At 35.0% G+C, this 15,583-nt stretch overlaps 1 protein-coding gene across 2 annotated transcripts in view; it reads left to right on the plus strand.

Moving 5' to 3' along the window:
- LOC135073809 (V-type proton ATPase 116 kDa subunit a1) overlaps positions 1–15,583 on the plus strand; it is a 41,337-nt gene that overhangs the window by 5,767 nt on the left and 19,987 nt on the right. The gene's annotated exons all lie outside the window — the stretch shown is intronic.

Raw genomic sequence — 15,583 nt, forward strand, 5'->3', positions numbered from 1 at the left:
AACCTTGGACCAGGCATACGGCTAGGCAACGTAGTCGTGCAGGAGGCTGCAAGGAAGAGGGACAGCCACAGTAGGTAACACAGGGTCATTCAGGAGAGTGCAAGGAAGAGGTGCACCAACCGCAGTTAAGGAACGGCTGGGACGCACAAGGATAGGCGCATCAAGCTCGTAAGCCTTGATAGGGTTACACTGGTTGAGGTGGCCCTTTTCAAGACTTGGAAGCCTGTGGGTAACAAGCCATTGGACGTGGAGAGGGTCATTAATTATACGTATATTTTCTACTTTTCCGAACTTTAGCGCGGGAACGGTTTGTCCAAAACATTTGAATTTGGTCTTATTCAATGCAGGATTAAGTGCCCTTCAACCGTCATGAAGACCACTTTTCGATAGGGTAAGTCCTTTACGCGGTATAACCGGAAAACCGAAAAAACGGGGGCCCCCACCACTTAAGCACAACTCCGTCGAAGTCGAAAACTTAGGAGAGTCTTAATGGGCAACCAATGAAGCCATTAAAGCAAAAAAATCTTTTGTAGGAATTATTTCCGATTTAATCAATTTTTGTGTTTAATTCTACTGGCCTATTGAGTGTTTTTGCCTGTCTAAAATACCAATTACCTTGTGACAGGGGGCGTGCGCTGCATTTGCGGTTCTTTCAAAGACGTTTTGAGCAGGACATAAGTCAGATCGTACATTATCTATTTGTCTTGCTTGTCATTTTTATTCCAACGCAGTGTCAATGACGTATGCGGCCCTGCAAATGGACTATTAACTCAGAGCCAAAACGTCTTATGTGTAGGAGCCCTTAGACATAACCTGAAAAACTGTGATTAAAAAATAAAAAATACATACAGTCGAACATAGAACATTTTGAAGTCGTTTAAAAACCAATATGGTTTGGTTGTAAGCCACTGCTTAAAACTAATGTTGGCCGCTTATAGCAATATAAATAAATACCCATCTACCTTTACGCTAACATCAAGAATCGACGTAAAGGCAAACAGACTCCAGACCGCCAATTTACCTTTACGACGTTTACCTTTACTAATTTTAGTCGGCTCTCCTCACTCATTTCGATTGTTTATATCTGCAAACGCCATACTACGTCCGTTAGGTATGAGTGTACTTGCAGCATCCCGAAATAGATTTGCTGATGCAGGTGAATACTTCCTTTAAAATGATTTATTCCACTTTGTTCACCTGAGTGATAATATCACCTGGGTAAAGAGCGGTGATGAAATGGTTCCGAGGTGAAATGAGTACACTTCCACTTTCTTCACCCGGGTGGACATAGAATAGAAGATCAGAATAGAATCACGTTTATTTTGCTCCCACATAGAAACACATAACATAAAACAAGTAAACAGAGTCAACGTTACAGAATCAGTAAAAAAAAAATCGGAAAAATTACTTAGGCGGCGTTGCAGCAGCAAAAAGGTCCCCATCTCAGCTTGTGTCAAGTGCATACCACTTGACGCTGATTTTCAGACGACAGCCGGGGTCTGAGTTGCTCGGTGTATCAGGTTAAGAATGTGATAAATGTCTATAATGTCAAGTAGTTGATAAAATAAATACAAAAATCAAAATGTAATAATCCATCAAAACAATAAGAAAAACATAGATAAGAAAATCAAACAGGTTATATTGTAGCTATGGCAGACGCATGATGGGACTGCCTTGTATTTTGTTTGAGAGAAGTCCAAAATTCCAGCTCGATACAAAAATTCATCAATATGGGTTCAACAGCAGGCACGATAAGTAGTAAAGACAGGTGGTGCGCTATTTCTATAATAAGTAGAGTTTACTTAAAAGTTAAATTACAACACATAAACTATTACCAACAACTGTGTAATTTGAAAACAATGCCACTTGTTATAAGGGCTACTGAACTACATTATCATTTTATTGCTATCATAATAACGCAACTCTATTACTTACCTCGTAACTTACATTTTTGCGCTGATAATGCAAAACCGCGCAGTTACACAATAATGGCATACCTAAAGCTAACTTGTTGCTTCAAAACATAATAACTTTTCTTGCTATAAACATAAGTATCAATTTCCTGAAAAAATATTAGCTGTAGTTACTGTCCCGACCATCGCCAAAATCCATAGATTAGATTGTTCGGGTAAACATTCACGATTCCAGTAATTTTAGTGTTATTAGTATTCAGGTACTGTTATTTTTCAACCCTATTTTATGTGTTGACTTGATACAGTTAACCCATTAGAGGTCAAACACAAAGTACTAATATATTTTAAAATTTTTCTTTATTTTCATATTGAAATCAGAGCAAAAAAACACAAAATACAAGAAAATTCTGAAAAAAAGTTGTTTTCATGAAATTACAGGGGTGTACTCAATTGGGTACAATGACCTCCTAGGTATGCAAATTTTCAAAATGCGCCTTTTCGACAAAAAGTGTTTAAAGGGACTTCTTACACTGCCAACGCACTGTTAAATGACAGAGAACATACCCCAGCTCTTTTTCAGTTTTGATGGGATATTTTCCAACTCCATTTTGAAGAAAAGCCATCAACTATTGGTACAGCCGGACGCATTTTCTTTGTTTATTTAGCATATCTTTTCATCTAGTGGCCAGTAAAGTATAGTACATAGTCTAGGTAGCTTGTGGTACTCAGATAGTACCAAAACCGCTAAATAGGGCTTTATAGGAATCCCAAGTATATTGTGTTGATTGGATACTGATATGATTATAGCCAATAGAAATATCATAATGATAATGAGAAGCATCGTAGTTATCTATTGGATATAATAATATTCTTATAGTCAGTTTTTTTTTTTTCAAATACTGTGCAAGTTTGAGGCCCTTCAGCTCTTCACAAAATATAGGAAACTTATCACCACAGACTTCGGAAGTATCTACAGCGATTGAAGAATTATGACTTTTGATTGGGTGCGGATTTGTGGGAACCTATCGTCTTCTTTTTCACGCCAGCGGTTCATTATCACTGGCGTCCTATAAACTGCCTTTGCTGCCACTATCCCTTCTGTTCATAAATACCCTTTAGTACGTCTTTCGGTATGAAAAACGTCGCCATATCCTCTTTTTCAGTCAACGCACTTGTATCAGGTGGTATAATTATTAGCCAAAATACATTCATCGTCATAACTATCCTGTAAAACGGCTCCAATAATGTCTTCAAGTCCCTTTTAGCTCTTTTGAGCTGTAAAATGTTGCGAAAGAGCAAAAAATAAATACAGTTTTTTTACTTACGCATGTTGTCATTGTACCCAGCCGAGTACAGTAACTTTTATATGACCCTAGTTTTATTTGAGATGTAAATATTATGTTATATTGTGCTTTATAACCTACCCTGATATGTATTTTAAAGTAATTAAATAAAAAAAAGAACTTGTGAGCAGTAATTGTTATGAAAAAATCAAAAAATAAACACCTACCCCCACTATGTTTCAGTGACACAACTTCAACTGATACTTTTTATCAAAAAAAGTCCCACTACCCGCGTTATTGTTGTCAATATACTTTAATAGTATTATGATGAAGTAAAATAACAAGTCTACCCATGTTAATTTTGTGAGATTTGCAATTGACACGTAAAAATATAGCTGAGTATTTCTCAAAAAAAATGTACATTTTGAAAAAAAAAAGTGTGCTTTGAAACAGTTCAAAAGTTTTATATTTATAAATCATCACACAAAAAAAACACACACACAATTTTGAAGGATGAATATTAATCTTTAAGATAACGAAGAATTATAGCTATAATCCTACTTATTACCAAATATTTAGATATTTTAAAAATAGTCCTTTTTTACCTTTCATACAAAAACCTGTTTGCCACCCTAGCTTTTTCATGTATTTTTGTTTCATAAAATGCGATACGTAACTAAATTATTGTAAATTTCTTTGTATTATCGTTCTACAGTAATCGCAGTTTCTGTATCAAATTGATTTTCTATGGGGTGTCATAATGAATTGGCAATTTAAAGCAAAAAAACAAAATGAGTCGCTCTCATTTACTATTTCGTTATTTACTCTTTAGTTACGATTTATTTCTACTTTCCCATGGTTTCTGAACAATTCCGTATTTATTTTACACGGATAACAATAGCTGCACTCTGAATGGCTGTTGGCCTGACGTCTCCGCCATAACATCTATCGCGAAAATTAGTGAAAACGTGTGTGTTTTGTGGGATTACTTTTTCGTAACAGGCAGTAAAATCAGCGATTTTAAATAGAACGGTAAGTCTTCATTTAACCATTTTTTGTAATACGTGTGGTACGAACATTTAGTAAGCTTTTATATTTGCTGTAACAAATTTTATCAAAAAAATACTTGTTTCTGATCTCATTTTGTCTAATATTTCGTTACGTTTTTTACGAATTTCGTTACGTTACGAAAAAGTACAACATAATGCTGAGTGTATACTGTTATTACCTGACTATGCATAGTAATATTCACTACTTAATTTATTTCAAAAAATATAGAGCGTTAATAACAAAAGGATTGGATACTATCTGCTTTACAGAAGTGCCACCAGCAAAAAATTATCAAATCATTTAGATTACGTTTTTATGTGATTACTTCTTTTGTTTTTTTAGGAATGCCGCCAAAAACCAATGCCGAAAGGCAAAAAGCTTACAGAGAACGACTCAAAATGGATAAACATGATGGAACAAAAATAATTTTATTAAAATAGTATGAATGATTACTCCCTTATTTTATTTCTAACCCCTTAATATTACCCCGTATTTGGGTGCATCATTCATCAACAGCCCTTTACAGTCCACTGCTGGACTATGAGCCTCCTCCACTATAGTAGAGGGTTTTGCCATAATCCCCACGCTTGGCAGGCGGGTTGGAGATCGCAGTTTAAAAGATTTATGTTTGTCAGAGAGAGCGCTGCTGCCCGTTCTCTGTTTGATGTGTAGTCCCTAAGTCGCCTCTTACGACGATTTGGGTGCATACTTACAAATATTTCGAATTGAATAAATGAAGAGCATTCACAATATTTCGCCAATGTATAACAAGCCTTATGGCCTTACTATTTCGTTACTACCGTTTCGTTACGTACATTTTTTTTGAGAAATACTCAGCTGTACCCATTTGAGTACAGTGACCTCTAATGGGTTAAGGTAACCGCAATCACAGCTGATGTAGTTTACTAGTATCGTAAGAACCAGGCCTTAGACTACGAGTATATATTACAATTTAATGAACAATCAAGGAAAGGAAAGGCATTTAGTAAAAAACAATATACATATAGTACCTACCTACCTACTTAGTAGTAGTAGTGACTGAGTTTCTTGCGCTGCTTCTCAGCACTGGCTCATTTATTGTCCTGAAGCAGTGGTAGGGTTAATACTGGGACGTGTAAAAGTGATTTTTAAAAGCCTACTTGCATAAATAAATGAGTTTTAAGTTTTTTTTTAATAAATAGGAACCAAAACGAAGTAGTTTTCTACGTTGTATGTCAAAAAAAAAAAAAAAAAAAAAAAAAAAAAAAAAAAAAAAAAAAAAAAAAAAAAAAAAAGATGACGCCACTGCCACGGAAAAAAAAAAGATGACGCCACTGCCACGTAAACAAAGGCTCCGTGAATAAATTGTGTTTAAAAATAGTAAAAAAAAAATTGTGAAAAAATAGTGCAAAATATATCTTTTCCAAGTATCCGTTACCGTTCAAATTGTCGCTTATCAACAAAACTGGAAGAACATACGAAATAGCGCCATCTACCGAAGTGAGCTGAAACTACTAGCTCACAGTGCTTTATGCTAAATTGAGGTTCTTCTCTGCCTAGGCCTGCGTATTATTAGCGACATCTATGAAATTATAACGATTGCATAATGGCTGGGAAAAAGATTTGTTCAGGATGCCGCAATGAGATAAATAGCAGACGATATCTGATATGTAGCTTATGTGACCAAGTGTACGACTTGATTTGTGCAAATGTATCTGAGCAGCGCTTTTATAATACATTGGACGCTGAGCATAGAAAAACATGGAAATGTCCGCATTGCATTTGTAACAAACCGAAGACAAATAACATAAACACACCAGTACGATCTGTAACACTAAATGCAGAAGACGCAAATGTTACTTTGAGAAAAAATTGCAAGTCGAACAAACTTTCTCCAGTTGAACCGTCGTCGGCAGAGACAGAAGAAACTTCGATCGCTGAGAACTTATTGAATGATGAAAGCCTACTGGGTGACACAATTACATCCCGCATGTCTCATATACTGCCATGTCGACGTGAAACGCCTAATAGTGGATCTACACTCACCCTTGACCAAATCAGCACACTTCTCGATAAGAAACTGGAACAAAACGAAAATAAAATAGTTGAACTCTTAACAAATGCAATAAAATCACTTGTAAAACAAGAACTCCAGGACTCAATACAACAAATTAATAATGAGTTTACTCAGCGCATAGAATCTGTGACTAACAAACATCAGCACCTGGAATCTGAAATAGAAAACTTAAACCGAAAACTTACTATAATGAAGGAGGAAATAGCTCATCTGAATAACCAATTCAAATCCGTGCGAAACTCTGAGAATAACAACAACAGTAAAAAAATGGTATTTTATGGATTAGATGAGCACAAGTGGGAAACAGAAGATGAACTACATCACCGACTCGTCAATATCATCCGAGATTTTTCAAATATAAATTTAGATGGATACATCGAAAGTGTGAGTAGACTAGGAAGGAGTAGATACCGTCGTCCCATAGTAATAGAACTGATTAGCAAAAAAATGGTTAAAACCGTGTTAAACTACAAACGAGCTTTTGCCCGATCTGGTATGGCGATAAACGAGTTCCTCGAAAACGACGATCTACAAAAACACAATGAACTAAGAAAACTGCTCCACCAAGCTCGCAAAGAAGGCCACCACGCTGTGATTAGAAACAATACACTAATAATAAATGGAAAACAATATAACAGCCAGTTACATGAATGTAACTCTCAAATACCGATCCAACAAACTACGACAAGAACACACGAAACAGACAATATAATAGAACCCTCTACTATCACAACAAACAAAACTCCTACAAATAATAGATCCAACTATTCCTTTCGAAACTAAATTCAACATACTGATTCAAAATGCAAGAAGTATCAAAAATAAGATCTCCACCTTTGAAAGCCTCTTAGAAGACCATCGCTATCAAGCAATATGCTTGTCAGAAACCTGGATTACCGAGGAGCAGCGTTCCTACGTGCAAGTGAACGGCTACGAGTTCGCCGCCTCTTTCTGCCGCCGCCGGCGCGCGGGCGGGGGCGCCGCCATCCTGCTGCCTGACGGGACCAGCTACACTGAAAGACAGGACATTACAGACTTATCCATAGAATACATTGTAGAATGTTGTGCAGTTGAGTTGAAGCCTAATTTATTATTAGTTAGTTTATATCGCGGGGACCGCGAAATACATACTTTTTTTGAATTTCTAGACTGCCTACTCAGTAAGTTAAAATCACATCACTATAAAAAACATGTAATAATTACCGGAGATTTTAACATAGATGCCTTGAAAAACCCTAGTGAATATAAAAAACTTGTTGAAATTATGTTAGAACTTAATTTACACCAAATTATTGATAAACCTACCAGAGAAACATTAACAAGTGCAACTTGTATAGATCTCCTTTTCACAAATAATAAATTTTATTCTGTAACTGTGGAAGACTTAGGTATTTCAGATCATAATTCTATATTGTACAGCTTCGAACTTAAAACCCAAGATAAACCAAAAGTAATTTATAAAAATATGCGCCACTTAAATAGTGCAAAGAATGTACAAGCTTTTTTATCGGACATCAGTTCAATAAACTGGAATGATATCTTGGTCTATAATACGGATATAAACACTAACTACGGGCTATTTGATGACACATTAAATCAAATTTTAAATCATAGAATACCAGTGAAGCGCGTCAAATTAAATCCTAACACACATAATAAATGGCTAACAAATGGACTAAGAGTATCTTGTAAATATAAGAGATTTCTAAGCGCACTTAAAAATCGCTCAAACGATAAATTTCTCAAAAAATATTTCATTCAATATTCTAAAACATTAAAAAAATGTATAAAGTTATCAAAAAAGATTTCCTTTGTTAATGAAATGGCTCATTCTAATAATAAAACAAAGAAAATGTGGGATATAATTAAACGCGTTACTACATCTAAACAAAATAAAAAGCCTCCCAAAAATATTAGTATTGACATAAATAAGAATACCACTCGCTGTCCACACGATATTGTAAATAACTTCAATGAATATTTTGCATCAATAGGTAAACCTGAAACACTGGACGGTTCATCAAACCATCATCCCGATAAGATTCATCCGGTAATCACCCCTGCAATAAACTCTATGTTTCTACAAACCGCAACAGAGCAAGAAATTTTCAAAATTATTAAAAACCTTTCAAATAAATATAGCTCCGGTATAGATGAAATCCCTCCGACTTTGATCAAAGCATGTGCTAAAGAATTGACCCCACCACTAACAAAACTTATAAACCAATCACTTGCAGAAAAAACATTTCCAAGTAGACTAAAAAAAGTACTAATTAAACCTATTTTGAAAAAAGGTGGAAGCGGTAGAGATGTAAGCCAATATCGACCAATAGCTATTCCTTCAACAATATCCAAAATTTTTGAAAAAGTTATGGCCAATAGAATCTGCAAGTTCATTGAAAAATTTAATATTCTCGATATAAACCAATACGGATTTCGTCAAAATCGCTCAACCACTTTAGCTGTATATACCTATACTCAAGAAATACTCAAATACATAGATGACAAGAGCTACGCTGTAGGGTTGTTTCTTGATATGACTAAAGCCTACGATAAAGTCTCCCATGAAATACTACTTGCAAAACTCTATGGAGTAGGTATTCGTGGTGATGCACATGAGTGGCTTCGGTCATACCTTAACAATAGACAACAATGCGTACAGATACAATACTACAACGAATCTTCTAGCGAAAGACAAAACATACGATCTAGACTAATTACGACTAACTGGTCCATCCCTCAAGGAAGCGTCTTAGGGTGTATACTTTTTTTAATATATATCAACGACTTGCCTAAAATATGTGACACTCTTAGCGTACTGTATGCCGATGATGTCTCTCTGCTATTCAAAATACCAAACAACTGCTCAATAAATACTAAAAATAACATAGTCAAAACATATAATTTAATAAAACTCTGGCTTCAAAACCACAACCTAGAAATAAATAATAAAAAAACCAAACTAATTCAATTTAAACCACACCAAAAGAAAAAAGTTAATCTTAGTCCAGTTACAGAAAAAATAAATATTGAAGAAATAAGTGAATTTAACCTCCTTGGCATAACATTAGATACCCACTTAAATTGGAAAAAGCATGTTGAAACTGTTAAATTAAAAATATCTCAATTTCTTTATGCACTGGGTGTACTAAAAACTAATTCGTCGAAAGAATCGGCCCTCACGGCATACTACGCCTACGCGTACGCGTGGCTGCGTTACGGCATTATCATGTGGGGTCATAGCTGTGATGCTAAAGACTTATTTGTAAGCCAAAAAAAGTGTTTACGAATAATCGTTAATATAAAACAGAGAGTCAGCTGTAAACCTCATTTCATTAGAGAGAAAGTACTAACTTTACCATCCTTATACATTTTAGAAGCGGCAATGTTTGTCAGAAAACACACTTACCTATTTCAGCATGATCAAAACCCCCGACGAAAAACCAAACTTCTTCTTCCAACTCCTAATTCAGAAATGTTCAGAAATAGTCCTGCCTACCGTTGTATACAAATTTATAACAAGCTGCCTGATAATGTAAAAAATATACCTAAAGATCACTTATTCAAAGATAAATTAAAGACATTTTTAATAAGTAAAAGTTTTTATAATGTTAAAGAATTTATGGAGGAAAAACATAGTATTTCATGTTAAGTTGGTAAATAAATATTGTTTTAACTGTAATGATTATACCTACATTATAATATTTTTAAGTTACTTGCAATTGTATGATATATTTATAAAATTTATAAGTAGGTAGACTTTAGATTTATAATAATTGTTAATAATATTTAATAATTGTTATTTGTATTGCTGTACCCAACCGGGTGTGCATTTGTATGTTAGTACCTAGTACCTAACAATATACAATGTATCTATTATGTGCAATAAATAAATAAATAAATAAAAATAAATAAATAAATCATCACCGAAATAATGGATCATGATCAGTTCATACATACATTCCACAAACAAATGTCCTTGTAAATAATACAAATCTCGGAGTTATCAGAGCAAATCGATTTATTCTGGAAGCGTTCATACAAAAATTTCTATTATTACACTGACATTTGCAAAACACATACTAATCTCGTTCACATAGGAAATAAATGTGGACCGGAAACATGCACACATGTTGCATGGTGACCTTACAACGGGCTGGTTGCTCAACCTACCTGCAGTACGGCCTTCGTCGGATCGTTTCCGAGTGGCCGTGCGGCATTATCCTGTTTTGCGACCATTCTGAGACAAAATGAAGTCCAATAAACGTCTGAAAACATTTTACACAGCGCCATTTATTCCTAAACTAGCTTTCGCCCGCGGCTTCACCCGCGTGAAATTTAGTTTGTCACAGATCGTCATAAATTATAGCCTATATGTTAATCTGGGTTATAAACAAGAATACTGTAAAGTTTCAACAAAATCCGTTCAGTAGTTTTTGCGTGAAAGAGTAACAAACATCCAGACATCCACACAAACTTTCGCATTTATAATATTAGTAGGAAGTATTAGTAGGATTAAGAGCCAGTTTTTGTATCCGTGGTTAATTATTTTTTTAGCTAATAAGTAGTTAAACATGAGCAAATTAATGCGTCTTTGAACAATGTCTAGCCTTCACTCCTCAGTGCTCCTCACTTTAACACTATTTAACCATTAGTGACAAAATAAGACTTTTCGTTGGGTTAACTACGAATTATAAAACTGGTCTGAACCAAACCTTTTACTGTCGAAAGCACATACACAGACTATTCATTTATTGCAAACTCGCATAATAATACATATGTATAGATACAAAAAATGCCTTACTGTTTAGCTTCATTTTCCTTCGTCTGTCTTAACTAACGACAAAATAACAGCAAAATACCACTGAGATAAATCTACATTGACGCCGATTTAAATATTTTTGTCATAATGATTCATTGTTCACAAAATAACACATTAAATTATGTTATGTTTTTGTCACAAAGCAACGATTGTTGTTAGTCTCAAAAACGATGATTACAATACAATGACCCTTGTAAGACTTATCGTTAGATATGTAGAAATGTTTTAGTCTACAGCCCACGAATCCAGTGACTGACTTCTTTACAGTCGGGGAAAAAATACAGCGTCGTTATAGTTGCTTTCGTGATATTTTTTGATAATTTCAAATACCTAATTTCACAAAGATAATAACCGAATTTAAGTACCTTAACCCATTTGTATTTCGAGATATAATATCATATAATATACACCATCCACACAGAAAAATCTACGTCAATATTACTTTGGTGGAAAATTGGTGGTTTCTATTAGTCTATCTATTGGTTCAGAATGAAGTAATTGGTAATGGTTAAGTCTCTGACGATAATATATTAACTCTAATTGCCGGAGCGGACCCGTCAATCATTGTTATGATAATGACGAATATGACAATTACTCGTATAATATTTGTCTTAAAATGTTTAACTTTTACGCTGATACACTATTGTTTTTGACAAAAAGCAATTGTTAATTTTTATCTTCCATAATTACAGTGTTAACTGTTGGACCATTGCAACCCGCAAATATCTTTGAAGGAATAAATATTTATTTGCGTCAAACATAACATAGCGATAACTGAAGTAATGAAAAGCGTTATCTGCCTTGGCTTGTTTGCGATTGAGATTGTTCTTATTCTTTGTAAAATTTACTCTATGTAAAATATGAAATGTAATGTGCCACCTATTTTCAGTTTTCAGCAATTAGAATTGGAAAAACGATATCAAGCTGAAGTAATTCACGATATTCTAAAACGAATCTCTAGCTAGAGTTCTGTAAAAGTTGATTATTACTTATCTCTTTATTATAATGGTACTATTGACTTTAACTGGTCTCACAAAAGTTTACGAGGTTTAATGTTGTTTTCCTTTTCCTGTCCCGTCATTTTCCTCTTCTTCAGTTTATATAATATCATTGGTTTACACAGAATTTGATTTATCATTTTGCTGTATATCTCACTTAAAACATTCATAATGTGCCCTATTTTCTAACTGGTATAATCTGTAGGGTTTACTTTCAATATTTGCCGACCTTATACATTGTTCTTATAAGTAAACATAGTTTGTTTATTTTGTCCTGCAAAACCAGCAGACATAAACAGTCGTCCAAGAAGGTCTTCATTGATCGCTTACATTTTTTACTGCTTAATTAGTCGACACGTGTCTCGGCTCTGATTTCGTTCTTTAATTACTTGTGTCAGACATTTAATGCAATGAAATCGTGCCATCTGTAATTCCAATTTCTTTTTTATGACAGCCAGTTATTTATTTTTGTTTTATCTGTTTGCTTTGGTAATGCGTAAGATGTATTTGCTGTCAGTTATTACCGGATAGAAAGTAAATATTTGACAAATTGGTGGGGTTTAAAATTGTGACGTTTTTGCAGAATATTTGACTGTTGGCTATCGCTATCATAAAGCCACTAGCTATTGCAGGACCTTACTCTACAGTGGTGCCAACTGGTGAAAGCAAATATGATAGACTTCATTCTTTCTTTATCTTATGAGAAGAATTTTCAGCTTTCTTCTAGAATGGAAATCCAATTAAAACATTCTAATATCCCAACAGCACTGTAGGGGAGCAGTAAACTATCAATAGCGTTGTTTTTGTTTATCTCCCTAACTTCCTTTGGTTTTTGCCAGAATACTTGTTTAGGAAATAGTTTGTGAGTACAATAAGCCGCTATTGTTATAGAGAAAGACCGGTTGGTTGGGGCAAAAAACTGTATCGCTGCAAAAAGCCGGCCTTGTGGTCGGCCGCGATGCGATTCCTGCTTCACTGGATGGGAACGACGATGATCACTAAGTTTTTCGACTATTCTGTAACCTTGACACGCTGGGTCGATTGTTTTCTTAATGGAGTTTGCATGGATAGCCAATTCGTCTTACTGACATGTTCTGAATGTCAATGATAGCTTAAAGTTACAAAGTTACGTGGGGGATATTGTTCGCGCCGTTGCAAAATGCCTTCTTGTGACGTGTGGGCTGTAACAATGTGTTTTTATTGAACAGCACGCAAACCCCGGACGTTTAATTATTCTTCTCCTTTTAAAAACTACACCTTATTATGAGCATAGGCGTTTCGTTTTTATAATATGTACATTACCGTGTAAATCTTATAATAGGCGCAATTACACAATTCATAAATAACAAACTCCTATGTAGTCGTACAAAGTAGGTATGCAAAAAAATCCAAAGTCCGCAAACCAAACTATAAGGACCCTTAGATTTTTAGAGTTTTTAGAGCTCACATCCAATGTCAGTTGAGCTTTTTCCTGGAAACTTGACTTTACTGGTCAAGTTTGGTAGTCCAGCTGTAGATCCTGCCTACACGAGTGGGAAATTGGGAAGAAGAGGTGGGATTAGGATTAGGTTCATGGGGCTCTACGTTAAAAAAATTCCATCTGTAAATTCGTCATCAAGATAGGTAAGTATATGTAGGTATACAAATAACTTTAAGTGAGAGCAATATTCCTCAATCTGTCTCAAATGCGCCGCACTCAAGTTTATACAGCCGTAATTAGTCGCTACAATTCAAATAGATTACACGTAATACGTAATTTTTATGGTTTTAGTTCCACGGACGTGTGACGCGCTTGCGCATAACTTAACTCTTTTCATCGTAGCGGCTAGTTTAGTAGTTATCCAATTGTAGAACCTAAAATGCTTCCGCAATAGACAACGGCAAATGAGATGGGGGTCTTTTGTTTGGGAAAATAAATAAACGGCTGTAGTTTTAAGAATGTTTAGGTATCTCACTATACCAATTAAAATTTAAAGCAGATGCCAATTTAATGTTGGCACTTTTGATATTGGCTTTATTTTGTAAAAACAACACTGGGTTTTTTTTGCAGAACAAGGCAGGTATTTGACCGCAATCGCACCTGATGTTAAGTGAGATGCAGTCTAGGATGGTACATGCCTGCCCTGTAAGTGCCTATTCACTCTCGCCTTGGAAAGGCCCGGATTATAATGTTCGAGAAAGACAGCAGCAGGCAGCGAATTCTACGCGCAGTACCTAGCTGTTCGGACACATAATAAAATCAGAAATCTTTGGCGGGATCTGGCCCAACGTTTCAACCAAGAACATTGCCATTTGCCATTCTCAAATTGCTCTCATATTGTTCTTGAAGACTAAAACACCATTAAATCAACAATAGTTCAATAACTTGTCAATGGCATCACGTCAACAGTAGCTTATTAGCTTATTATGTCGATAAGTTTTGCAATGACAATCATTCTCAACCTTGCCCGTAGTTATTTGCGCTCGATAAATAAATAGCTCTGTTCCAATCAGATACGGCCCCGAGCACATATTGTTGTTATAACCGTTCATATACAATACAGTTGTCATATGATGTAACTTCTGTCCAATGTTCTTTTTATTTACTAGCTTAGCCCACGGCTTTGTCCGCGTGAATCTCAAAAGACTAGTGCGTCTCCCGATCCAAAATACCTAGGTTACTATTTCCAAAACTTTGATCCCCTAGTTTAGTTTTATTTTCCCAATAAAAAGTAGCATATGTCCACACCCAAGGTCTAACCAATCTCTAAGTACAGCAAAATTTTTCAAAATTGGTCTTGATGTGAGAGATTAGCCAACTGACTAAAGTTACTCTAACTAAGCAAAGTTAAATTGACACAAAGTTCGTTTGTAATTTTATCGTCTTTTAATATGAGCACGTGTGTTGTTACAAAACGTAAAAACCTGTAATGACTAAAATAATTCAAGGTTCACACGCATAATTTTGTAAGAATGCTTTTGATAACAACTAATAGTTTTTATTAAAAAAAAATCAAAATCACACACCCAAGACAGCACAAGACAGCAGACAGACCAGACAAGCTAGGATGCACGCAGTGATAAAATCATATCGTTGATTTTAGACGACATACCTATGTATAGGCTTATCGCGTAAAATCGATAAAATAGCAAAAGCTTATCCTTATTAGGCTACAGGTACTCATTTACCAAGTTGTTCAAAAATATATAAATACTTAAGTAATAAAATAATTGCGACACAGTCATTATATTAAAAAGGGTACTCGACTACCTTTATTTGCTCTTGAATGATTTATCAAGAGGTAGCTCTATGTATTTGAAAATTGTGTCAATTGCTTAGATATAGTCATGAGAAACGCGATCGGTTGACTCAATGACTGTGAAACGTCGAGGTGAAATGATAATGATGATAATGCTATAAGATGCTTACAGTTTGTAGAGAAAATCTGCGCTCAGTTATACGTTGTTTTAGTAGGAGATAA

The sequence above is a fragment of the Ostrinia nubilalis genome, chromosome 8 (genome assembly GCF_963855985.1).
Source record: "Ostrinia nubilalis chromosome 8, ilOstNubi1.1, whole genome shotgun sequence".
NCBI classification, from domain to species: domain Eukaryota; kingdom Metazoa; phylum Arthropoda; class Insecta; order Lepidoptera; family Crambidae; genus Ostrinia; species Ostrinia nubilalis.